This window comes from Podarcis pityusensis, assembly GCF_964106645.2.
Source record: "Podarcis pityusensis genome assembly, chromosome: W".
Classification (NCBI taxonomy): Eukaryota; Metazoa; Chordata; class Lepidosauria; order Squamata; family Lacertidae; genus Podarcis; species Podarcis pityusensis.
The window spans coordinates 17,286,848-17,312,053 of record NC_138045.1 but is presented as its reverse complement, the minus strand read 5'-3'; the positions used below and the strand labels follow the sequence as shown (position 1 = coordinate 17,312,053).

The window sequence follows — 25,206 nt, the reverse complement described above, 5'->3', positions numbered from 1 at the left end:
GCGAGGCATTCGTCTTGCGAGGCACCACTGTACTACCAAATTAGAGCCTTTGCAGATGATGTAATCGTAACCACTGAAAACCCAGTGGAAAGTATCCAAAAAACGCTTGCACAACTGGAAGAATTTGGAAAGGTCTCTGGGTTCAAACTGAATAAAGGAAAATCCAAATTATTAACGGAAAAAATTATGTAAGTCGGAACAAGAGGAACTGGAAAATACAACAGGTTTAAAGGTAGCCAATAAGGTAAATTATTTGGGGGTTTGGATCACCAATAAGAATATAAACTTATATAGGTCGGACAGAAACAATACAAATTAAAAGCTTTTGCAGATGACCTGGTTTTGACCTTTATTTATTTATTTATTTATTTATTTACGGCTATTAGCCCATAAAGTATGTACAAACATAAAAGCACAGAGGCATAAAGACCGATATATTCGGCACCAGAAGGTGAACACCATGATGCAGGGGTGGGTCATTGAGCAGAGCCAGATAACAGCTTGGGGCCCGGAGAGCTCCAAGGGACGGATCCCAGAAAAAGGAAAACTGAAGACGAGATCCGACATGCACTCTCTTCAAAACTGTCCGATTAGTTTTTGATGTTGTTGTTTTTGGTGGTTTTTGTGTGTGAGATAACCGCATTCAGGAATCTCGCCACCTGCAGAGTTACAGAAGGATCTGTATCCTGCAAAAGTAGTGCGGCATGTGACTCAGCAGGCCTGCCAACCAAGCGCAGTAAAGCAGGACCCAGGAATTTAGTCCTGGCTATGCTATGTAGGGGACAGTTAAACATTATATGTGGGAGAGAATCAACAGTTTTCCCGTCACACACACATAGCGGAGACACCAAACCCTTGGAAAATCTGTGGCTCAGCAGGTTCGATGGAAGGACATTGAACCTTGCACGAATAAATGCAAGTCGGTGTGGTACAGATGAAAGAGATGACATGTATGATGGAAGGCCAAGTGGTGGGGTTATTCCGTGATACCTGGGGGAGCAGACACCCCCACCCCCGGCGAGGTTGTGTTGATTTTCAATGTCTGCTAATCTTTGCTCAATAAGTCTTTTGGCTGAGCGTAAGTTCATCTTTAAGGAGTCCGCTGGGGAAATTCCGATGCTCAGAAGTTTGGCATGGATTTTTCCTACCCACGGATTGACAAAGTCGTCCCGCCAGAGGCACTGAAAAAGGTAATGGTCGGGAAGCCTATGCCAGCTGGACAGCCAATAACCAAAGACTCGCTTCCAGATGACAGTCTCCAATGATGCAATCCTTAACTCCAGACGTATGGCTGCGTTGCTCACACACATGGGGAGTTTCAGGAGGCGACGGAGAAACTGATTCTGCAATGTCCCCAACGATGTTAAATTGGACCCTGGGGCCCAGAGCGGGGCAGCATAACAGAGGGTGGAAACCACTTTTGCATGGTACACCTTCAATGCAGAAGGGATGTGGGAGGCTCCGTCGGCCGCAAAAAATTGGAGTAGAGTATAAAGTATTGTTTTCCCTTTGTTTAGTAAATACTGTATCTGTGGCTTCCAGCTTAGGTTGTAGTGAAAAAAGACTCCCAGGTATTTAAATTTGAAAACCTGTTCTAATTGGACTCCATCTAACTTCCAGCTGTAAGTTTTCCGAGACCTGGTAAAGACCAGGACTTTAGATTTCCCATGATTAATTGTCAGATGGTTGAGTTTGCAATAAGCCGCAAAAATCTTTAGAGCTCTGCATAAACCGACTCTAGAGTAAGAAAGGATCGCTGCATCGTCGGCATATAGGAGCAGAGGGCAGCGAAAATCAGCTAGGCGGGGGGCATGAATGTTGGCTTGAGACTCATTCAGAAAGAGCTTCATATCGCTAATAAACAAGTTGAAGAGGAGTGGGGCCAAAATGCAGCCTTGGCGCACACCTCTATTTATTGGGACCTCGTTGGATAGGTTTCCCGCCGGTGTGAGTCTCACTCTAGCCGACGACCCATGGTGTAATTGGGTTATAAGCCATAACAGCCTTCTATCTATGCCCCATCTCTCTAATTTCTTCCATAGACAGTTTCTTGGGATACTGTCGAAGGCGGCCTTTAGGTCTATGAAAGCGACACATAGGCGCCCCCGACTCGGGGCAGAATATTTTCTGGCAAGATGATACATGATTACCATATGGTCAGTGGTCGAATAATTGTTCCTAAAGCCCGCTTGCTCGTGACCAATCAAATTTGAGTCGTTTGCCCAATGGGACAGCTTAGACAGCAAAAATTTTGCATAGATTTTCCCGATGATAGACAAAAGGCTGATGTTCCGATAGTTCTCCGGGTCAGCAGGGGGACCCTTTTTATGGACTGGCACGATCACGGCCTCCTTCCATGACCTAGGGATAAGCCCCGTAGAATTAATTGCATCAAAGACTTTGGCCAGGATTTCAGCCCACCACCTCGGTTGCGCAACAATAGCCTCAGCAGGGACTAGATCCGGCCCGGGGGCTTTGCCCATTTTCAGATCTAATATCAAGTCCATTATCAGGTCTGGGTCGGTAGAGGGCCACAAAGGTAGATGGTCGGCTCGGAATTCAGTGGATGAGTTGGATTCCTCTGCCAAGGAGAAATATTTACTCAAGAATTGTTCCCATATGGGCGCAGGGATAATCGTCAGTGGGTACTTCCTTCCTCTTTTGTTTATCAAAGTCCAAAATTCCTGTGGTCTGCGGGATCTAGAGGCCGCAATCAAGGCTCGCCAACGCTTTAGATACCACTCACGTTTGGCCAGCTTTAAAGTCTGTTTGTATGCTCTTTTGGCTTGTAAATAGGAGGATGGTAGAGCCTGGGCATTAGAGTTTTTGTATTCATTATAGATGGAACGAAGAAGGGATCTTGCTTGTTTGCAAGAGGTGTTAAACCAAGGGGCCCCAGCACTGCAATGCGCTACTTTCGCCTTTTGAGGAGGTGATGTAAAAAAAGTGGTAAGGTTTGTTGTAAGAAGGTTAAAAAGTTTCAAAACCGAATTGGAATCTTGTAAATCAGTAGTTATTTGAGGTAGATAGACAGTGATTTCCCTATGGAAAAAATCCTGGTATTTTTGGGCCACAGCCTCCGACCATTTGATCCCTCTTATTTTGGTCGCTGATGAGGTTTCCAGAGGGACTGAGTGTTTATAGTCCTTCTGGTACCGGAACAATGACAAAGTGGTCACTATTGGGAGGTGATCACTGAAATGTTGGTTTTCAACTTGGAAGGAAAGTACATTGACGGCCAAATTTGCGGAGATCAAGAAGTAATCGATAACACTGTTAGATGCTGGTCCCAGGTGAGTGAGGCTTGTAGAAGCCAGAGCCTAGTACGAAAAGAGTATTACAACTGATTAATGACTTTGGTCGGGTGGCTGGATTTAAATTAAATAAACAGAAAACTAAGGTTTTGGGGAAAAATTTGACAGATACAGAGTCAGAACGGTTTCAGAAAGAGACGGAACTTAATGTGGTTAAAAAAGTAAAATACCTAGGGGTAAACATAACAGCAAAAAACCTAAGTCTATTTAAGGATAATTATGAAAAATGCTGGGCAGAAATTAAGAGAGACTTAGATAGTTGGTCAAAATTGAAACTTTCTTTGTTAGGCCGAATTGCTGCTATCAAGATGAATGTATTGCCAAGGATGTTGTTTTTATTTCAAACACTTCAGGTTCTGGACAAGACGGAGTGCTTTCAGAAGTGGCAGAGAGATATTTCTAAGTTTGTCTGGCAGGGCAAAAAGCCCAGAATTAAGTTTAAGATATTAACTGATGCAAAACAAAGAGGGGGCTTTGCCCTGCCAGATTTAAAGTTGTATTATGAAGCCGCAGCGTTCTGCTGGCTAAAAGACTGGCTACTTCTTGAAGACACTGATGTGTTGGATTTGGAAGGGTTTAACAATGCTTTTGGATGGCATGCATATTTGTGGTATGACAAGGTTAAAGCAAATAAGGCCTTTAAGAACCATATTGTCAGAAAATCACTGTTTAATGTCTGGACAAAATATAAAGACTTGCTGGAAAATAAAACCCCAAGGTGGCTTTCACCTTTGGAAGCTAAGGCCCGAAAAAGACCCAATATGGAGGCCAAATGGCCAAAATATTGGGAAATTCTAGAAAAAGATGGAGACAATTGGAAACTGCAGAGTTTGGAGAAAATGAAGGATAAAGTGCGAGACTGGTTACATTACGCTCAGATTAAAGAAGTTTTTAAAAATGATAAGAAATTAGGGTTCCAGGTGGAGAAATCGAAAATAGAAACAGAATTGTTAGAACCTAAGAGTAAGGTACTTTCAAGGATGTATAACTTGCTGTTAAAATGGAACACACAAGACGAAATGGTTAAATCGGCTATGATAAGGTGGGCGTAGGACATTGGGCATAATATTATGTTTGAGGACTGGGAAAGGTTGTGGAGTACTGGATTGAAATTTACTGCATGTAACGCTTTGAAAGAAAATGTAATGAAAATGATATATAGATGGTATATGACCCCAGTCAAACTTGCAAAAATTTACCACCTGACTGACAATAAGTGTTGGAAATGTAAAGAGTGTGAAGGAACATTCTTCCACCTCTGGTGGACTTGCCCTAAAGTGAAGGCGTTCTGGGAAATGATTTATAATGAACTGAAAAAGGTATTTAAATATACCTTCACTAAGAAACCAGAGGCCTTTCTTTTGGGTATTGTCGGCCAAGGGGTGGTAAAGAAGGACCAGACATTTTTTATGTATGCAACAACAGCAGCAAGGATACTACTCGCAAAGCATTGGAAAACTCAAGATCTACCCACACTGGAAGAGTGGCAGGTGCAACTGATAGACTACATGGAACTGGCTGAGATGACCGGCAGAATTCGAGACCTGGGAGAAGAGAGGACTGAGGAGGATTGGAAGAAATTTAAGAATTATTTACAAAAACATTGCAATTTGAGTGAATGCTAAACAGGATGCTAGATCAATATAACTGAGCACCACTAAACTTAGATGACTTTAAGAAAATAAGTGAGATTGAGAAAATATAACTCTTTTTGAGAACTAGAAGATTATGAAGCATAGAAGGGATATAAGAATGCAAATAAGATAATAAATTGTTGACAAAATGCTATAACGATGAAAGTGGGAGCGGGAGATGCGAGGAAGTCCAAAGAAAATGTGAAATTATGTTAAGATATATGTTATATTGTTTATTATGTTTATTTCTATTGTAAAACCCAATAAATTTCTATAAAAAAAAAAAAGAATATAAACTTATATAAGAACAATTATGAGAAGAAGTGGAAGGAAATAAAAAAAGAATTAGAGACTTGGGGGAAATTGAATTTGTCCCTGTGGGGGAGAATATCCACATTTAAAATGATGGTATTGCCAAAGATGATTTTTATGTTCCAAACAATACCTATAATTAGAGGCGTAAAGTGTTTTAAAGAATGGCAGAAAGACCTTGCCAAGTTTATTTGGCAAGGGAAAAAGCCATGCATAAAATTTGAGCTACTAACAGCAGCAAGGATTATAGTGGCAAAACACTAGAAAGATAAAAATGCACCCACTAAAGAGGAATGGGTAGTCAAATTGTGCGAGTACTTGGAGCTCGCAAAGCTGACAGTTGCAATAAGAGGTAAACCTAAAAAATTGGTGAAAGAAGAATGGGAATGTTTAATAATAATAATAATAATAATAATAATAATTTATTTATATCCCGCCCGCCCCAGCCGAAGCCGGGCTCAGGGCGACTAACAACAATAAAACAGTACAACAGTACAACACAACACTCTAAAATCATTCATTATAAAATTAATTCAAATCAAACCAATGGCAACCATTGGGCCAGAGCTCCGCAAAGATTGCCAAAGGAGGAAGTCAGGCTGTGCACTGGCCAAAGCCCTGGTGGAACAACTTTGTCTTGCAGGCCCTGCGGAAAGATGTCAAGTCCCGCAGGGCCCTAGTCTCTTGTGACAGAGTGTTCCACCAAATCGGAGCCACAGCCGAAAAAGCCCTGGCTCTAGTTGAGGCCAGCCTAATCTCTTTGTGGCCTGGGACCTTCAAGATGTTTTTATTTGAAGACCGTAAGTTTCTCTGTGGGACATACCAGGAGAGGCAGTCCCGTAGGTACGAGGGTCCTAGGCCGTATAGGGCTTTAAAGGTTAAAACCAGCACCTTAAACCTGATCCTGTACTCCACCGGGAGCCAGTGCAGCTGGTATAGCACCGGATGAATGTGATCTCGCAGCGAGGACCCCGTAAGGAGTCTCGCCGCGGCATTCTGCACCTGCTGGAGTTTCTGGGTCAGTCTCAAGGGCAGTCCCACGTAGAGCAAGTTACAATAATCCAGTCTGGAGGTGACTGTCGCGTGGATCACAGTGGCTAGGTCAGGGCAAGAGAGGTAAGGAGCCAACTGCTTAGCTTGGCGGAGATGGAAAAATGCCGCCTTTGTTGTAGCTGCAATCTGTGCCTCCATGCAAAGGGAGGTGTCGAAGATTACACGCAAACTCTTAACGGATGGTGCTGGCACTAATTGCGCCCCCGCAAGAGATGGGAGTTGTCCCCCCAATCCCATATCGTCCCGTCCCAGCCACAGGACCTCTGTCTTCGAAGGATTTAGCTTCAACAGGCTCCCACGTAACCATCCAGCCACAGCTTCCAAACATCTGGTCAGTGTGTCTGGGGCCGAGTCAGGATGGCCATCCATCAACAGATAGAGTTGGGTGTCATCAGCATACTGATGGCAACCCAGCCCAAAACTCCGGACAAGCTGGGCGAGGGGGCGCATAAAGATGTTGAAAAGCATCGGGGAGAGTATCGCACCCTGAGGTACTCCACACACCAAGGAGTGGCGCGATGACAATTCCCCCCCAAGCGCCACCCTCTGTCCCCGACCAGAGAGAAACGAGCGCAGCCATTGAAGGACTGTGCCCTGGATCCCCACGTCGGCAAGGCGGTGGTCCAGGAGTTTGTGATCGACCATGTCGAAAGCTGCTGACAGGTCTAGAAGAATCAGCAGCCCCGACCCGCTTCGATCCAGCTGTCTACGAAGATAATCTGTTAGGGCAACCAGAGCCGTCTCGGTCCCATGACCAGCGCGGAAGCCGGACTGGAATGGATCTAGAGCCGATGTTTCATCCAGAAACCCACCAAGCTGTTCAGCAACCGCTCTCTCAATCACCTTACCCAGGAACGGAAGATTCGAAACCGGGCGGTAATTGGTTAGATCTAACGGATCTAATGATGTTTTCTTTAAGAGCGGGCGCACCACTGCCTCCTTCAGTTCCCCTGGGAATGTCCCCGTTTAAATAATTATTTAGGGGACAAGGGCTCAACAAGAAAGATCTGGCTATGTTTAGAATGATACCGCATAGAGAAATGTTCCCTGATACCAAGATGAGGGATTCCTTTGGAATGCAGAAAGAGATAATTGATAAGAATAATGATCTGTTGTGAGCTTGACGGAAGTGTACAATAGATGAGCTTTCCTGCTTTGGCTCATCTTCCTTTTTCTTTTTTTTCCCTTTTTTCCTTTTTTCTTTTCTTTTATCTTTCCCATAGTTGCTTATGTTCTGTGTCATGTACTTCGATATTTTTTTTTAGTTTTTTTTAGTTTTTTTTTCATTACTATTAAGGAATTTTCCTTTGTAATTTTGGTTGTCTATATTTATATGTACCTGTTTAATGCAAAATAAAAGTTTAAAAAAAGAAAGAAAGAAAGAAAAGAAGTGCGAGATAACCCTCTGGGGAGTCTCGAGCAGTGCGGGGGTTATTTGAGAGGTTTCGCGAAGGCTACGTGGACCTCGGAACCCCAGGAGGATATCCTGAGGGACGCGGTACCCAGCGGTACCCAGAAGTGCTCTCCCACTCCCAGGGTTTTAATAATAGACTCGGAGACAGGATTGAGCTGTGGGCACAAAGGGGAGCAGCTTTAAACCAGCACCGTGAAGTCTCAGGCTTCTTATGAAAGCGGCCAGCTTCCAAAACTAACAACGAATTTGGATTTACAATTGGCTTTTAACAACGAATTTGGATTTACAATTGGATTTGACCACTTTCTTAAAAATTTTGAACTATTTAAAATTCGGTGAGCTACAGGGTGTAAAAAGCGAGTCCGTCCCGGCAGCTGGGAGAAAATGGCGCACGACGGAAGGTTGGAGGAAGGAGAAGAGAAATAAAGTTTCTGCTGAGTGAGTGTTACTTTTTAAGTCCTCGAGCACGAAATACAAAGTGTCGAGGCAAAGCTACTATTGAAATAACTGTTGGGGGAAAAGAATTGGAGGTATCTCTTGGTCGGTTCTGGTCAGGTCCCTCTCTGTCTGAGGCTTATTACAAAGTGATTCATCTCACTCCTCCATTTTAAGTGAAGAGGATTATAGCCGCAGGATTTGGACTGTGGACTTAAAGTGAACCCTGTAGATATAAAAATCATGGTGAGGTGGCTTTATATTGATCTTTAACAGTTTTTTGGGGAGGCTAAGAACAGCTTTAAAGGAGCAGAGAAGGACAACGGGGAATTAACCCCCCCACACACTGCTATCGGGAGGAAGAAGAAGCCGGAAACTACACTTCGGGAGCCTGGGAATTTCATGCAACCCGCGGGCTGTTCAAAATAATTTGTGGATTGAGCCGACAAGCGGCGGAAGAAAGAAGAAAAGAAGAAACACATGTGGAATTACAAATACTCTCTTACCTTCTGCCTTTTGGGACAATTATTTGGGGTTTTTTGGGCTTGCTTTCTTGTTTCGTTGCTTTCTGTGTAGCGGAGGCTGCGGAGAGAGGGGAGACGAAAGTGCTCAAAGTGCTGGGAGTGATGAGGTAACCAGTTGACTAGGTGCTGCCACTGTGTGGGGAGCTAAAAAAATTGCACTTCAAAAATATAAAGGTAAAGGTAAAGGTACCCCTGCCCGTACGGGCCAGTCGTGTCCGACTCTAGGGTTGTGCGCCCATCTCACTTAAGAGGCCGGGGGCCAGCGCTGTCCGGAGACACTTCCGGGTCACGTGGCCAGCGTGACGAAGCTGCTCTGGCGAGCCGGCACCAGCGCAGCACACGGAAACGCCGTTTACCTTCCTGCTATAAAGCGGTCCCTATTTATCTACTTGCACTTAAGGGTGCTTTCGAACTGCTAGGTGGGCAGGAGCTGGGACCGAAAGACGGGAGCTCACCCCACCGCGGGGATTCGAACCGCCAACCATGCGATCGGCAAGCCCTAGGCGCTGAGGTTTTACCCACAGCGCCACCCGCGTCCCGAAATATAGAAGGCTGGAAATTGCGACCCCTGGAGGACTTCTGAAACATTGTACTGATTGATCTTTGATAATATATATTTTTGATACATATTTGATATATTTTGATATATATATTTAAGATGTCTGGGAAAAATGGGGAAAAGGGAATAGGGACTCCAGCAGAAAGACATCCATCTAGGCAAGAAAATGGAAAAGAAAGTAGAGAGTATGAGAATCTGCTGGGGGAAATAAGGAAATAATTTAAATAAAATGAGCAATATATATAGAGAAAACTATTGGAAGTCCAGGAAGCCTTAGATAAGAAATTGGAAGTGGTGGTGGGAGAGTTGACAGGGAAAGTAAAAGATTTGGAAATAAGAACCAAAGCCACAGAGGATTCAGCAAAACATACACAGAAATACTTAAAGGAAGTAAAAAGAGAGGCAGAACCAATTAGAGGAGAAGTCACAGAAATGAATAGAGTACAGGAAGAGATGTTGGATAATTTAGCTCTTTTGGAGATGAGACAAAAACAATTAAATTTGAAATTTAGGGGGATTCCTGAAGAGACAAATGAGAATATAGGAGCTAAAATAATAAGAGAGTTGGCAGGGTGGATGGACTTAAGAGGAGAAGAAATTGGATCAATGATGAAGAATGTTTTTAGAATAAAGGTAAGATCAGTGAAAGTAAGGGCCAAAAAACTTCCAGGGGACGTTCTGGTTATGTTTAACTCAATGGACGTAAGAAATGAAATATTGATATTATTAGGAGATTTTAATGGAGTGGTGGTACCTGATTTAGATAGATCAGCAAAGAGACGGGACACATATGAAGGTAAACTGCTGAAAGCACTTTTCGATGTGCTCAATACATTGGGGTTAATTGACATTTGGAGACTTAGGAACCCAACAATAAAACAATTTACATTTCATTTAGAACCAAATCAAAATTTCGGCAGAATAGATTATATCTGGACTTCTAAGAATTTAGTACCAAGAGTTTCTAGAATCGAGAGCCTCCCAAAAACCTTATCAGATCATAACCCGTTATATATGGAATTAAAAGGAAAAGACCCCTCAACATATAGATGGAGAATGAATGAGAGTTTATTTAATGACCAGAAGATAGTGGAAAGAGCAAAAGAGACAATAACAGATTACTTTAAATGGAATTTAAACAAAGAAACACCCATTGAAACAGTCTGGGATGCGAGCAAAGCAATGATGAGGGGCTTCCTGCTTCAAAGAAATAGTTTCCAGAAAAGAGGAAGGGAGAAGAAGAAAGAAGAAATCCTGGCCCAGCTCATGGCGAATGAGAGACTGCTAACAATAAAACCTAAAGTTGAAACAATAAAGCAAAACATTAAAATGTTGCAGACTCAGTTCTCCATGGTGGTGGGCCAGGAGGTGGAATGGAAAATAAAAGCCATGAAACAAAAGAATTTCGAGTGGGCCAATAAAGTTGGGAGATTCCTGGCATGGCAAATAAAGGCAAGACAAAAACAGAATACAATTTGTAAAATAAAAGATGGAGACAAAGTGATACAAGATCCGAAAGAAATTAGGAAAGTATTTCAGAGATTTTACAGAGATATTTATAGGAAAGAAAAAGAGGACAACAAGAAAATAGAAAATTACATCCAAGATCACCAACTACACCAAATCTCAGAAGAATAAAAAAGAATGCTTAACCAGAAAATAACAAAACAAGAAATCACGAAGGCAATAAAAAGAATGAAAATAGGGAAGGCCCCAGGACCAGACGGTATTTCAGCGAAATATTACAAAACATTAGCGGGACATTTAACACCAGTATTAAGTGAAGTAATGAATAAAGTTTTAAGAGAAGGAAGGATGCCAAACACCTGGAAAGAAGCCTATATTACATTGATCCCAAAGAAAGACGCTGATATATTAGATGTAAAAAGCTTCAGACCAATTTCATTACTGAATAACGATTAGAAGTTATTTGCGAATATACTGGCAGATAGACTAAAAATGGTGTTAAGCAAGGTAATTCATAAAGACCAAGCAGGCTTTCTGCCGGGGAGGCAACTGAGGGACAATGTAAGAAATTTGGTAAATATAATTGAGTATTTGGAGGTGAGAAATGAGAAACAGGCAGCACTAATGTTTGTAGATGCGGAAAAAGCGTTTGACAATGTATCTTGGCATTTCATGAAAGAAAATTTAAAAGTATTAGGAATTGGTGAAAAGTTTCTGAGAGGTATTGACACGATATATTCAGACCAAAAAGCAAAACTAATAATCAGTAATATGTCAGACAACTTTGAGATTACTAAGGGCACCAGGCAGGGGTGTCCTTTGTCCCCTTTGTTATTTATTACAGTTCTGGAGGTCCTAAATAAGAACCTAAGAGAGTCATCAGAGGTTAGAGGTATTAAGGTGGGACAAAAAGAATTTAAAGTAAGAGCCTTCGCAGATGACTTAGCCCTAACTTTGGAAGAACAAAAACAAAGTGTGAAAGAGGCGATAAAAAAGATGGAAGAGTTTGGGAAGGTATCAGGGTTTAGACTTAACAAAAATAAGACAAAAATCTTAGTAAAAAATATGAAGAAAGATGAGGCGGAAGAATTACAAGTAGACTCAGGAATTATGATAGCTAAAAAAGTAAAATATCTGGGAATTTGGTTGACAACGAAAAATATAAACTTGTATAAAGATAACTATGAGATTGTTTGGAAAGAAATTAAGAAGGACTTAGAGATATGGAGCAGATTAAAATTGTCATTCCTAGGCAGAATTTCTGTGATAAAAATGAATATTTTACCCAAATTGTTATTTTTATTCCAAGTAATACGGGTGATTAAAGGGACAAGACAACTCAGGGACTGGCAAAAAAATTTATCGAAATTTGTCTGGCAGGGGAAGAAGCCAAGGATAAAAATGAAGATATTAGTAGATAAGAAAGAGAGAGGAGGCTTCGACCTACTGGACCTGATCTTATATTACAAAGCCTCCTGTTTGGTATGGCTAAAAGAATGATTGACATTGGAAAACACCGACCTCTTAGATCTTGAGGGCCACAACAATAGATATGGTTGGCATTCATATCTATGGTATAATAAAGTAAAAGTTCATAAAGTCTTCTTAAATCGTGTCATCAGAAAATCATTATATGAAGTGTGGGACTGAAATAAAAACCTTTTGGAAAGAAAGACACCATGGTGGATATCACCAATTGAGGTGCTGACAACGGAAAAAGTAAATATGGAAGGGAAAAGAGTAACATATGAGGATATTACCAGGAAAACAGATCAGGGGGTAAAGCTCAAACCATATGAACAAATTCGAAAGATATTAACAGGGTGGTTACAATATCATCAGATTAATAACTTATTGAGCAAAGATAAAAGGAGAAACGGGTTTGAGGACAAAAAAATCAAAATTCCAAATTGAGTTAATAGAGTACAAAGGTAAAATATTATCTCGAATGTACGACCTACTGCTTGAATGGCACACAAAAGATGAAGAAGTAAAGGAATCGATGATAAAATGGGCGATTGATATTGGGCATAACATTGCATTGGAAGCGTGGAAAAAAATTATGGAAGGAGGGCTTAAGATTCACAGGATGTATGGCTTTGAAGGAAAACGTATTAAAAATGTTGTATAAATGGCATTTAACGCCAATAACATTGGCTAAAATGTATAGAGAGAGAGAAAGAAAGTGTTGGAAATGTAAGAAAGTAGATGGTGATTACTTTCATATGTGGTGGACCTGTGATAAGGTTTAAAAAAATTGGGAATCAATTTATAATGAACTTAAAAAAATATTCAGGTATACCTTTCCCAAAAGACTGGAAGCGTGCCTATTAGGTCTAATAGGAATGGAAATCAAAAGGGGAGACCAGAATTTATGTACGCTACGGCCGCCGCAAGAACCTTCCTGGCCCAAAGATGGAAAACACAAGATATACCAACCATCCAGGAGTGGCAGGTGAAGATGACAGAATTTGCAGAGCTTGCCAAAATGTCAGGGAGGATCCGAGACCAGGAAGACCAAAGATACAAGAATAACTGGAGTAAATTCACTGAATATCTAAAGGAGAACTGCAAAAATGTTAAGACACTAGCAGGATTAGCATAATACATTCAATGTATAATAGTATCAATGTAAGAATAATGTGCGCGAAGAAAAAAGGGGGTCGCCCGGTGCACTCGAAAGGTGAAACATTCCGATGGTCACTCCCTGGCTGCCGTTCAGGAATCCTCCTTCAGTCCAGGTGACCGGTCAAATAAGCAGCCTCTCTCTCATGAGGAAGCATACTAATTTCCCTTGCAAACATCAGAGGGAAAAGGCAGTCTTGTAGTTTCATTACTACATTTATTTACTGCAAAACAACAAACACAAAGGACTGCATGTCTGAGCAGTCAAGCCCTGGGTTTTGCCACACACCCAGCTCTCTCCTGAGAGTCGAAGAGAAGACTTAAAGAGACTCCTCCTCTCAGCACACAGTGAGAGTCACGCTGAGAACAGAATCTCACATCCTTTCTCACGCTGTGCCAAACCACATGATGTAAACAGCATCTGCTGTTTCCTGCCAGCGTGGCAATTGGTGGGGGCTAAAATCCCAACAGTTAAATATACCAGTTGTAGGGAGGGAGGGAGGGAGGGAGGGGAGTCAAGACTCGGCAGAGTCAAAGGGAATGTATGTTAATAATATGGATTGTTGGAACAAGAATATGTAGATAAAATAATAAAAAGTTACTCGCAAAAAAAAACACACAAAAAAACAAAGGCTGCTACCAAAGAGAGAAAAGAGCAGTTTCCATCTCGTAGTTTTCCACGTAAGGAAAAGAAAAGAAGAGGGGGGCTTCCAGGTTTTTTCTGCTGGAGGGGGAACAGGCAAGGACCACTTCCTGATACTGTTGCGTGGCGATACTGGGGAGTTGTGACGGTTTGCTACGAGGTAGGCGAAAACCAAGTGGCTGGTGCCAATCTGCCAATTGGGAAAATTCCTACCAGGCCCCTTGACGGTGACCAACCGAAGTCCATAGCAACGTCAGAGAGCCTAGCCTAATGGGTGGGAGGGGAGGGAAAACCTGGTCAGCTGCGGCGTGGGAAAGAGGGAGACCCTCGGCCGCGCCAGACCTTAGTAAGGCGAGGCCACACCCCCTGGGCCAGCCGATTGGCTGGCTCGGGGTATGATGCGTCCGAGGATTCCCTGGTATCGCGGGGGCTGAAGCCAGCCCCTGCGAGTGTGGGGAGGGGCGTGAAGCCCGCAACCCCACCTCTTCCCTAGCTCGGAAGTGGCTTTGCGTGGCGAGTTCCAGCCTCCCCCCTCAGAAATAAAGACACAAGACACAAGAATTCGAGTTAATGGGTCAAATTAGGCCACAACTTTATTGATTACAGGAATTGAGCGGTATTGGCTTAGGCACTGGTCCGAACAACTAACCGGCTTCAGCCTGCTTGCTTGAAGACTGGTAAGGGTTAACCACCAGTAGGGGGAGTCCCGCTGATGCACGTCAACTGGGATCTCCCCCAGGGTCACCGAGCGGGGGCGTGCCATGGGCCCACACCTCCATAGGCTTAGGACAAGTCCACGCCCCCCAGAATCCTTTACCGGACTACCCTTTGATTTGGGGGAAGGTGATGGCACTTCCTTCCCCCCTTCATCTGCATAACAATACAACAGTACCCCTACCAATGCCTAACCGCCAATTGAGCCCAAGCTCGCTGCCAATACCCTCAAGCCTGTAACCAATCCCTAATCCCTGACATAATATCGCTCAGCCAAACATCGTTTCCAGCATCCGAAAGATGCACGCCATCATCTCTGTAGAGGGCCACCTTGGCAAACTGGATATTGGGGTGGTCAAGGACCCATCCCCCCCCCAGAGCTGCCACTCTACGTGCCACAGTATGTTGCAGGATATTTCTGGCTCTGTTCACCGCAATAGGGCAGCGACAATCCCTCCAAGTCCACCTTTCCAACAATGATGACCATAGAATGTTAATTCTGGGATAAGAGGTAAGTAGCTCGTCAAAGTCTCTGAAAATGTTCCATTGTAAGTCTATGGCTTTTCGATAGGCTAAATCGTTTTCCCCCAGCTGGATAACTAAGGCATCTGGTGGGCCTTCGATCGAGGCTCTGTTCCTCACGACCAGCATAAACTCGGCCAGCGCATCCCCCTCCTAGCAATCCATGTCACATCTACATTTGGGGGTAAATTCAGCCCTCGCCCTAAGCCAGCCGCAACAGCCCGCCTTGCTGCCCAGTGAACGATACTGTGGCCCACAATCCAAATACGAATTCTCGCGTCTCCTAGAAGGGAAATGAAATGACAAGATATGATCAGGTCTGGCGTAATTAGTCATTGATTTTTTTCTAATATAGGTTTTATAAGCATCAGATTTCCAACGCCCCATGTCCTTAATCCTTTCTGCCGAGAGGCCCAGGTGTATGGCAATGGTGGCCGGAAGGAATGAGCTGCATTAAGGCCGCAAGCCGCAATTGCCAACCGCATCACCCGTGTGAATTGATGCCTAGTCAGAAGGGAGCCATCGTCATGAATTAGAAGGGGGCCAGACAAGTTAGGTCTCAAGTAAAGAAAACTCCTGGTGTCTTTTACCGGGCAAGGCCCTGTCTTCCTTGTTGCCAATAATCTAATAAGGGCCCCTTTTCCTTGCTGGTCGGACTTAGAACTGCGCACATGCAAAACCAAATCGAAGCGGGAAAGGGTCAGATCATTTAACAAAATACCCCGTTGAGCATTAACCTGGCCACCTTCGCATACAACTTCCCCTATCCGAAGCGCTCCAAAGAATGCAATGGAATAAGCTGCTGATAATAGGTGGGCTTCATATTTTGACCAACATATGGTTCTTAATTTTTTGTGAATTTGGCTTAGGATGTCAAATGTTATGGGTTTCCTTTTGTCATTGCTAGGGGGCTGCAACCTACGCCATCCCTCTAGCGCCTTGCGCACAACAAAGTCCGCGCAAGGGTCTGTGGAATAAGCCACCTTGCAAAAGAAGGATATTGCGGCTGACTGGATGTTTAGAGTCTTTGCAGCTCTGCCTAAGCTTTTCAGGTGCACTAAGTATTTTAGGACTTCGGACTTCGAGGGAGGGGATGTGATGTTAGTGTTGCATGCACTGTTAAGAAACTTTACAAAATCCGACCACGCCTTTTTGTATGATCTCAACATGGATGGAGCCACTGAGGCCAATACTCCCTTCATAACTTCATGTTCCCAAGGCTCCAAAGGTGCTCCGGGAAAGGCTGCGGCAATTGTTGCGCCTCTGGCGATAACGAGCGGAAGCGATCCATCTGGAAACGAGACAGAGCATCCGCGATATCATTACTAATGCCCGGCACAAACTTGGCAGAGTAATAGATGTTACGCTCAAGGCACAGGAGGACAAAGGAACGTAGGAGGTTACCCACCCTTGGGGAGCGCGATGACTGGGTTGAGAGAACTGATACTACCGCCTGATTGTCGGTCCAAAAGCACACCCTGTGGTTACTAAATACCTCACCCCATAAATGAACTGCCACTACGATGGGGAAGAATTCTAAAAAGGTAAGATCCCGGGTGATGGGCTTTCCTTGCCAGTCAGAGGGCCAGTGTTGTGCGCACCACTGCCCCTTGAAATAGACCCCGAACCCTAGAGAACCTGCCACATCGGATTGGACTTGAAAATCGGCATGGAGCAGCACGGTGTCTTGCCAAAGAGAAATGCCATTGTAGTTGTCCAAGAATTGGAGCCAAACTTCCAGGTCGGATTTAACCGCCTTGGAAAGACGAACCCTGTGTTGGGAAGCACGAAGGCCCGCCGACAATCTTGCCAGGTGGGCACAGAAAGGGCGGCCCGGGGATACTACTCAGCACGCAAAATTTAGATGACCTAATAAAGACTGAATTTGCCTGAGGTTAACCTTTTTTAATGGGAGGAGCTGTTGAATTTAGTCCCTAAGCGCCACTAGTTTTTCCCTTGGTAACCTGGAGGACTGGGCAATTGTGTCTAATTCTATGCCTAGATAAACCATGGTCGTTGCCGGGCCCTCGGTTTTATCTGCCGCCAGCGGAACGCCAAGTTCCTCTGCTAGGGAGATGAACGCCCTCAACAGGTCGGTGCACTGCTGTTCTGTAGCTGCAACGAGAATAAAGTCATTGAGGTAGTGTGAGACCCCGTTGGAACCTGTTTTGAATTGGAGCGCCCAGTCCAGGAATGTACTAAAGGATTCGAAGGCCACACATGCCACTGAGCAACCCATTGGCATTGTTTTGTCGATGAAGTATGATCCTTTGAACCTGAAGCCCATCCAACGAAAATCTTCAGGGTGCACTGGCAGGAGGCGAAAGGCCGATTCTATATCACATTTTGCAAGCAGCGCCCCTTTTCCAAATCTGCGTATCAGTTTTACGGCTTGGTCGAAAAAAGCTTATTTTACTGAACAAAGCTCTTGTGGTATGGCATCATTGACCGAGCCACCCCTTGGATGGGAAAGATTATGGATCATGCGGAATTCCCCGGGGGCTTTTTTAGGGACAATGCCCAGCGGGGAAATTTGCAAACCGTTGATAGGGGGCTGCTTAAAGAGGCCGGCCACCCTCCCAGCTGCAATTTCCTTTTGAATTTTCTTTCTCGCGATCTCTGGCATTTCCCTTACTGATTTCTGATTAGGAGGATCGCAAGGGTTGGGTGGGAAAGAAACCGGTATTCTAAAGCCTAAGGAAAACCCCTCCCAAAGGTATCTGGCTGCTTTTTTATCAGGGTAACTATCTAGCAGGGTTCATAAGGGATGTAATTTGATTGGAGTGAAGGCTAACCCAAGAGAGCTACTACTGGCGGTTCCCAGCAGTCCCATGGGGTTGTCTGGGGGTACCCCTTGTGCCCTGGTGTGAGTACTCCCTTCCACCCCGAAAGGGCTGCTTACCCTTAAAGCATGTGGAGGCCGGATTGTTGCTGAGGCACTTCTCACATTCGTGAGTATACTTACAGGCCGTACGAGAACAGACCCCCCTGTTGAAGTCCCAGCATTGGCATCGCCGCTTTGACTCCACCTTCCCGACATTAGAAGAGTCCTGCGATTTCTTTTCAACATAAGGGCCTACGTGCTCCATCCAATAATTCTGGTCCCTCAGGTCCCAGCGAGTGGATGGTAAGAGGGAAGCGTTTCTACGGAAATCTTCATCATAAGATAAAGCTGTGTTCTCCCCCGCTAGTGCAAATGCCCTTCTCACATGCGCCATGTGTGCAATGAGGTGCATCGCGCATTTGGGATAAGCTGCCGAAACTACCCCCATAAAAACCTGGTACCCCTCTAACCAATTCTCAAAAGTGCGCTCGGCTCGGGGGGTTCTATACCTCCGCTTCTCATATAAACATTTCTTTTCTCCTTTCCCTGTCATTTTAGTCGGGGGGAGGAGAGTAAATATATCAATGTAGTCCCCGTTAAGTATCTTAGTCCTCTTCTTTTGGGATAAGTGGTTTCCTAATATAAAGTCAGTGGACACATTGGTGGATGTTTTTACATCTTCCACCAATGACCCCCCTTTCCATTTTAGGGACCCGTTTAAGGACTTACGATGGGAGTTGGCCCTCCTCTCGTGCACCCACAACGGGAGCCTGGAAATGTCCTCGCCCAAACCCCAGTAATCTTCCATAGGGGCGTCACTATCTGAATCGGAAGAGGAGGTACCTGACTTGTCCTCGGAGTCTGACGTCCTGCTTTTCTTGCTTTTCTTCAACGTGTGTTTCTTCTTGGATTTCCTTTTTCCGCCCTGCTCCTCACTGGTAGTCGTGGTTGGGGCTGCAGCCGAGGGCACATCCTGGTGTCCTTGGTGTTCCTCATTGGAAGAGGACCCAGAATCCCCTACTGCAGTTGTGGGCTGTGGTGGTGGATCCTGAAAGATACTGGGCACATCTATGGCCTGCTGAGTGTTAGTACTGGTAGGCCCTTTGTGAGGCGCCCTACTGCCCGAGGAACCCGATTTTGACCTAAGGGAGCGAGAAGACTGGGAGCGTGTTAAGGGGCGGGAACCAGAGGTGGTTGCTGGTGGGGCGGTGCCAGGACCGGAGGCTGAGGTACTAGGGTGCTCTTGATTACTTGGAAGGGTGTCAGGTATGTAATCCTGGGATGCAGGAGGGGGAGCAGGAAGCGCCCTCACTCCCGGCCTGCACCGCATATCAAAGGTTTCGGAGGCTGAGAAAAATTGGGCAAATGCTTCAGGATCGCAGTATTGACTACGCTGGGCAATGACGTATGCATGCCGCGAAGAATTTAGTATATACCGACCGATATAAGCTCACAGTGAGCGCGTTAGACCAGTATTCCCCACAAAGGCTGGTACAATAGGCGCGAAGCACCCTAATTGGGTTGCAGTAACGCTTAGCTATCAAGCCTTATGCACCAGAGAAAAGAAGTGTCTTAGTGGGTTTTCTCTGCCACCACCTAAAAATGAAAGGACTAGAAGGCGAAACTAAAGGTGTGTTGCTAACCATAATAATAATAATAATAATAATAATAATAATAATAATAATTTGTTATTTGTACCCCGCCCATCTGGCTGGGCTTCCCCAGCCACTCTGGGCAGCTTCCAAAAAAAAAAAAATTAAAATCCTCTAATACATCAAACATTAAAAGCTTCCCTAAACAGGGCTGCCTTCAGATGTTTTCTAAAAGTCTGGTAGAAAGAAGCTGAACACTCCTGCAATGCCCCAACAACGTAGGCAGCAAGCTCCTTAAATTAAGGTTAGAATTGCAATGCAATGTTATAATACCAAAGCGTCCCCCTTAAACTCTTATAATCCTAGTTAGCAGCACTGGGTCCCCAGTCTGTGTAATTAGGTCCTGCCCCACACGCTTAAATTGCTCCTAATCGAAATTTGCCCTGAGTCAAGCGCTTGATTCACACCCAATTAAATTATTTGCCAAGCACTTGAATTCAAATCCGGCACCTAATACCAAATAATAGACCAATAGAGTCCTGCACCCAGGCCTAATATCAGCTAAGGGACCGGTAAATTCATGCACTGGGCACTTAAATTCCAGACTTGCTTGATTCCAATAAAATAGTCGTTATAATTTTGCACAAAGCACTTTACTATGGTCCTTATTCAAATCCACAAAATCTACAAAGTCAATTTAATTACGATGCTGGAATGAGCCTGAGAAGAACAGGCAGCGTGGGGTGTCAATCTGCTCCCGAGGCCCCTCCCCACAGCAGCGCAGGGATAAGCCGCTAGCCTTGGACGCTCCCCGCTCTTAACTGCTCTTGTTTTTCCGGACGCTTAATATAGAGCGCTAAACTCCCAGCAGGGAGGGATGATTATAAATACGCCAATTCCGATACTTCCTTTCAATTTGCAGAGGGGGTGATGCAGCCCTTTAAAATGTGAGTGAATTAAAAGTGAATTAAAAGGGGTAATGAATTAAAGAGAATGAATTAAAAGGGTAAGTGGCAGACCCGGGGTTAACACTAGGCAGAGAAACAGAAATCAGCAGAAACGCGGTGCCGGCAGCTGGCTGCCTCACCTAAAATGGCCGCAGTTCGGAACTACTGCTGCGAAACACGTGGGTTCCATAAAATGGCGGTGCTATGAATGGTAACCAAGGCGACTGGTAACGATCACCCTCGGTTCGGCTGCAAAGGACTCCACACGCGCTATTAACCCCTGCACGCCACGGACGATTAGTCTTTTTTAAGGGGACGGAGAATTGCGCACAATCAGGAAACACTAAGACGAGCAAGGAGCACAGAATGGGCTGCAATTGAGGCTGGGGTTGCCTCTCCTAAGATGGTGGCTGCTTATGGCTGCTGTCGGGTGGTCACGTGTGCCTCCCGACTGCGACGCTGCCCTAGTAACCCAGGCAACCCTGGAGAATAATTTTTGCCAGCCAACTAAGAACGAACCCCAGAGCGCCGCTATTCTCCCGCTCCTGCCACTAATAAATTCAAATAGCCCCAAGAAAATTCCCTTTCAATACATTACCACTCCTGGAACAGGGAAGCGAAGCGCTCGTGACGCGGAAAAGGCGGTCAGGAAAAGGACCCGTTGATCTAGAGCTTGGGAGGAAGAGGAGATCCCGGAGAGAGCAGCCCCTCAAAAGAGCAGCCCTTCTAGTGGCACCCGGAGCAACCGTGCCGGTCGGAACCAGCTGATCTGCTGACGCCAGCAACACGCAAATAGAAGAAAGCCTGTAAATTAAACCCTCCCCCAGTGATTCCAGCTCAATTTGTAGCGGTCGGCGATCGCAGGCAAGGAAAAGCCCCCAGCATGAAAGCTCTCTCTAAGGCTGGCGATGGACGGCAGTGGCGGTTGCTCCTGCACACAAGGCAATAAGGGGTCACCAAGCAAAAGGAATCCACAGCTAAACACAAAGGCTGAATGCTGCAGTAAGGAGCGAAAAACCTGATCAGCTGCGGCGCAGGAAAGAGGGAGACCCTCGGCAGCGCCAGACCTAAGTAAAGCGAGGCCACGCCCCCCGGGCCAGCCGATTGGCTGGCTCAGGGTATGACGCATCCAAGGATTCCTTGGTATTGCGGGGGCTGAAGCCAGCCCCCGCGAGTGTGGGGAGGGGTGTGAAGCCCGCAACCCCACCTCCTCCCTAGCTTGGAAGTGGTTCTAGCGATTGAGGCAGACATGCTTTTGAAACCTCTGTACCGTACATAAGTTTTGCACTCAATAAATCCTGTAAAAGACAGGCTGGAGTCCCAGGCTGTTATCTTTGCAAGCATCCACATTCCGTTCTTACAGCACAACCATTGAAATGAGTGCACATGTCTTAAGTTAGCCCCATTAATTCCAGTGGTTCTGTTATGAGTAGACCTTGGTTGGATGCAACCTATTAACTCTGGGAAGAGCCTTAAGTGGATTAAATATTAAGGCAGCTTGGATAATCTCAATATTGGGGGCGGGGGGGGGGCGTCTTTCCAAAGAGATTGCAAGGCCAACAACCAGCACTGCTCAAAACTCCATGGATGCAGTGTGAATCTTTACTTGCTAAAGCAGCCTCCTACTGGATAACTTTTGCTGGGCCATGTGGTCTAAGCAGTTGTCTAGTAGGTACACAATGCTCTGAGGGTGTCGTACTTATGAGCAATGGTCTGGGCCTCTGGGTAACCTTTCTATGGGCCGATGGCCAGTGATGCAGCTCTTCTGGAAATCTTTAACCGAAACACATTTTGGGTGGTGCGGAGATACGATTTTTGTAAGCAAAAATTTTTAAAACTAGACAAGAAACGTCATTAATTTTACTGTGTATGAGTATCTGAAGATTTTCAGGCCATAGCTCTTCAGATTATGCATGCAGAACATCTACTTTGCCTGCATAAGGTCCCTGGTTCAATCCCCTGCATCTCCAGGTATAGCTGGCAATGTTCCCATTTGAAACCCTGGACATCCACTCAGAGTAAACAATGCTGAGCTAGAGTTTGTTAGTATCTTCGGCTCACAGTCAGAGGTACCTGGCCTCCCCCGAGGCAATTGAGCGAGATACTGTGTTTACCGTCCGTCTGCAACCTCCGGCAGGCTAGGTAAACAAACCCGGCGATTCTTCTCATTAGTCGTGAGATAGAACACACCCTCTGCTTCTCTGCTTCTCTCTCCCTCCCTGCATTCTCCCAGGGAGGAGAAATGAGACAGACAGGAGTCCTTTCTACATGTTTTATTCCTGTCACTCAACAGTACATAGAAATGTGACTGCACCCTTCAGTCTCCATTAGAAGAGTCACAACTCCTCCCCTGTACTTCCAGCACAGGTCAGATGACACACTGAGCTAACATCCGGTGCTCAGTACAGAGAATAGGCTCCACCTTTTCTCCAACAGTACATCTGCAAACCATAACATCCTGTTTTGCATTCCAGCCATCTGGAGCTGGCTTTTGCCTTGGTGCTTTTTCCCAACAGAGTTATCATTGGACTGACTGAGTATAAGGCAGCTCTCTATGTGCCAGTTTGAGTTGACCAGGCATGAAGAACTTTTGGCCCTCCAGGTGCTGCTGAACTACAACTCCCATCATTCCCAGTGAACACAGCCAGTGGTCAGGTACAATGAGGGTTTTAGTTAAGCAACAGCTGGAGGACCCAAGGTTCTCCATCCCTGGATTAGACATGCACTGTTCTCCAGCAACTGGTATGGAGAGGCTTAGTGCCCTCTGATCCTGGAGGGAGCATATAGCCATTACAATGGCTAGTCCTTTTGTAGTGTTTGCATTTGCCACAGGCAGCCAGGCAAGTAGCCTTCACCAAGCCTTACTGACACAAAAGTGGTCACATTTTTGAGTACCCAGAATTTCAAACTGCAGCAGCCTCTGTTTTTGTTCATGAGGTCTCCCGTATCTCTTCTAAAAGTCCATTCTGAGCCTAGCTTCTCTGTTCTGCAAGCAGGGCAAGAAATACAAGCCTCTAGACTTGCGGCCTAAGAAGACTCATGCCATGCGGCGCAGGCTAAACAAACATGAAGAAGGTCTGAAGACCAAAAAGCAGCAGCGAAAAGAACGCCGGTACCCGCCTCGGAAATATGCTGTGAAGGCATGAGCCCTAACTCTGCAGCATTCTTATCCTCTGGCCAGCATTTTCCTATTAAAAGTGTTTTGGCTATAGTTGCATCTCGTTGTTTTGGCTATAGTTGCATCTCGTGGTTTCTTGCAGCTCTGGGAGGGTAACTGAGGGTTTTTTGAAAGATGGTCAGATTTCAAAGATATGCTTTTGAGGATAATACACTGCCAGTCAAAAAATAAGGTCACATCCACTCACATACATTTAAAGCACATGGCTTTCCCTAAAAACCCTCAGAACTGTAGTTTGCCCATTCATGGAGCTACAATTACCAGCACCCTTAACAGACCACAGTTCCCAATATTAAGGCAAGCCATGCGTTTTCACTGCTGCATGGATGTCTCTACAGCCACAGCAGGCACTGCAACCTTCCAAGAGTTTGACATCGCCCCCAAAGGCACAACAACAAGGATGTGATCTAAGTCTACCTAACAAGTCATGAATGAGACAAAGGGAGGAGAGAGAATTAAATATTCAAATTGACAATCAGTGTACGGTCCTAGAGAACTACAGCAAGCCCACAGTAAGTGAAGACATGACAATATCTAAGTAGATGTGTGGTTTAGAAGACAATATCAAGGCAATTTATATAGAGAAGCTTAGAAGAATTTAAGCTTAATGGTATCTGCAGTGCAAAGAGCCTGATTTTTGAAGGGGGCGGTGAAGGAAGTAGGTTGGAAGGTGGGTATGCTTCCCCCCTTTTTTTTACCAAAACTCCCAAGGAAAAGAAAATGTTCAGGAAAAAGAATGAGATTCATGGACAGGTTCCTATTTCACCATCCAAGCCCAAGGAATTTCCAATAGTGTTTTGGTGATGATCCAGCCAGAGAAGGGATAGTCCATCAAACCTAATGGCTAGTAAAAGGGTCTCAACTGAAACATTTAACACCCAGACTTGACACTTGAGCTGCAAACTCCCCCACCCCCCACCCCCGATGGGAAGAGAGACATAGGCTGTGGTGTGATGTCTCTTATCCATTTACACCACTAGGTTTTTCTATTAACAAATGATCTGTTGCCACAGTGAGGGTAAGTACTTTCCTGTGGAAGCAAATAACGCATATGAGGCAACCTGAGAGTGAGTCACCCCATAGGCCCATATACCCTGGGGATGGGCCAAGTTTCTAGACAGCCGCTCTCATCAGCTGTGACCATGGGCCATGCTGTCCTGGGCTGATTTTATAGTCCACAACATCTGGAGGAACCATGTTGACTGCTTGATCTGGGTCACTTGGCATTGTCTCCTTTGGTTGATGGTTGCTTGTGGAGGATCTTCCTCAGCTCCTTGAAACATCATCACTGGAGCCTGAATTGCTGGCACATGAATTTGTAGTTCATTTCCTTTATGTTATGAACTGCTGTGTGACTCCAGTCCTGTTTTATCAAAATTTTATCTTAAATTTCCAAAGGATCTGGTAAGGAACTCTACTTTTAAGTCAGGAAATTTGTGGTCCTCCAGC

At 45.0% G+C, this 25,206-nt stretch overlaps 1 long non-coding RNA gene across 1 annotated transcript in view; it reads left to right on the top strand.

Moving 5' to 3' along the window:
* Positions 1-23,790, top strand: part of LOC308467795 — a 62,885-nt gene extending 39,095 nt beyond the window's left edge. Inside the window, exon 2 of the long non-coding RNA XR_013981289.1 lies at positions 23,573-23,790. This is a non-coding gene — a long non-coding RNA (uncharacterized lncRNA). The remainder of the gene's footprint in view (positions 1-23,572) is intronic.
* Positions 23,791-25,206: the final 1,416 nt, after the last annotated feature.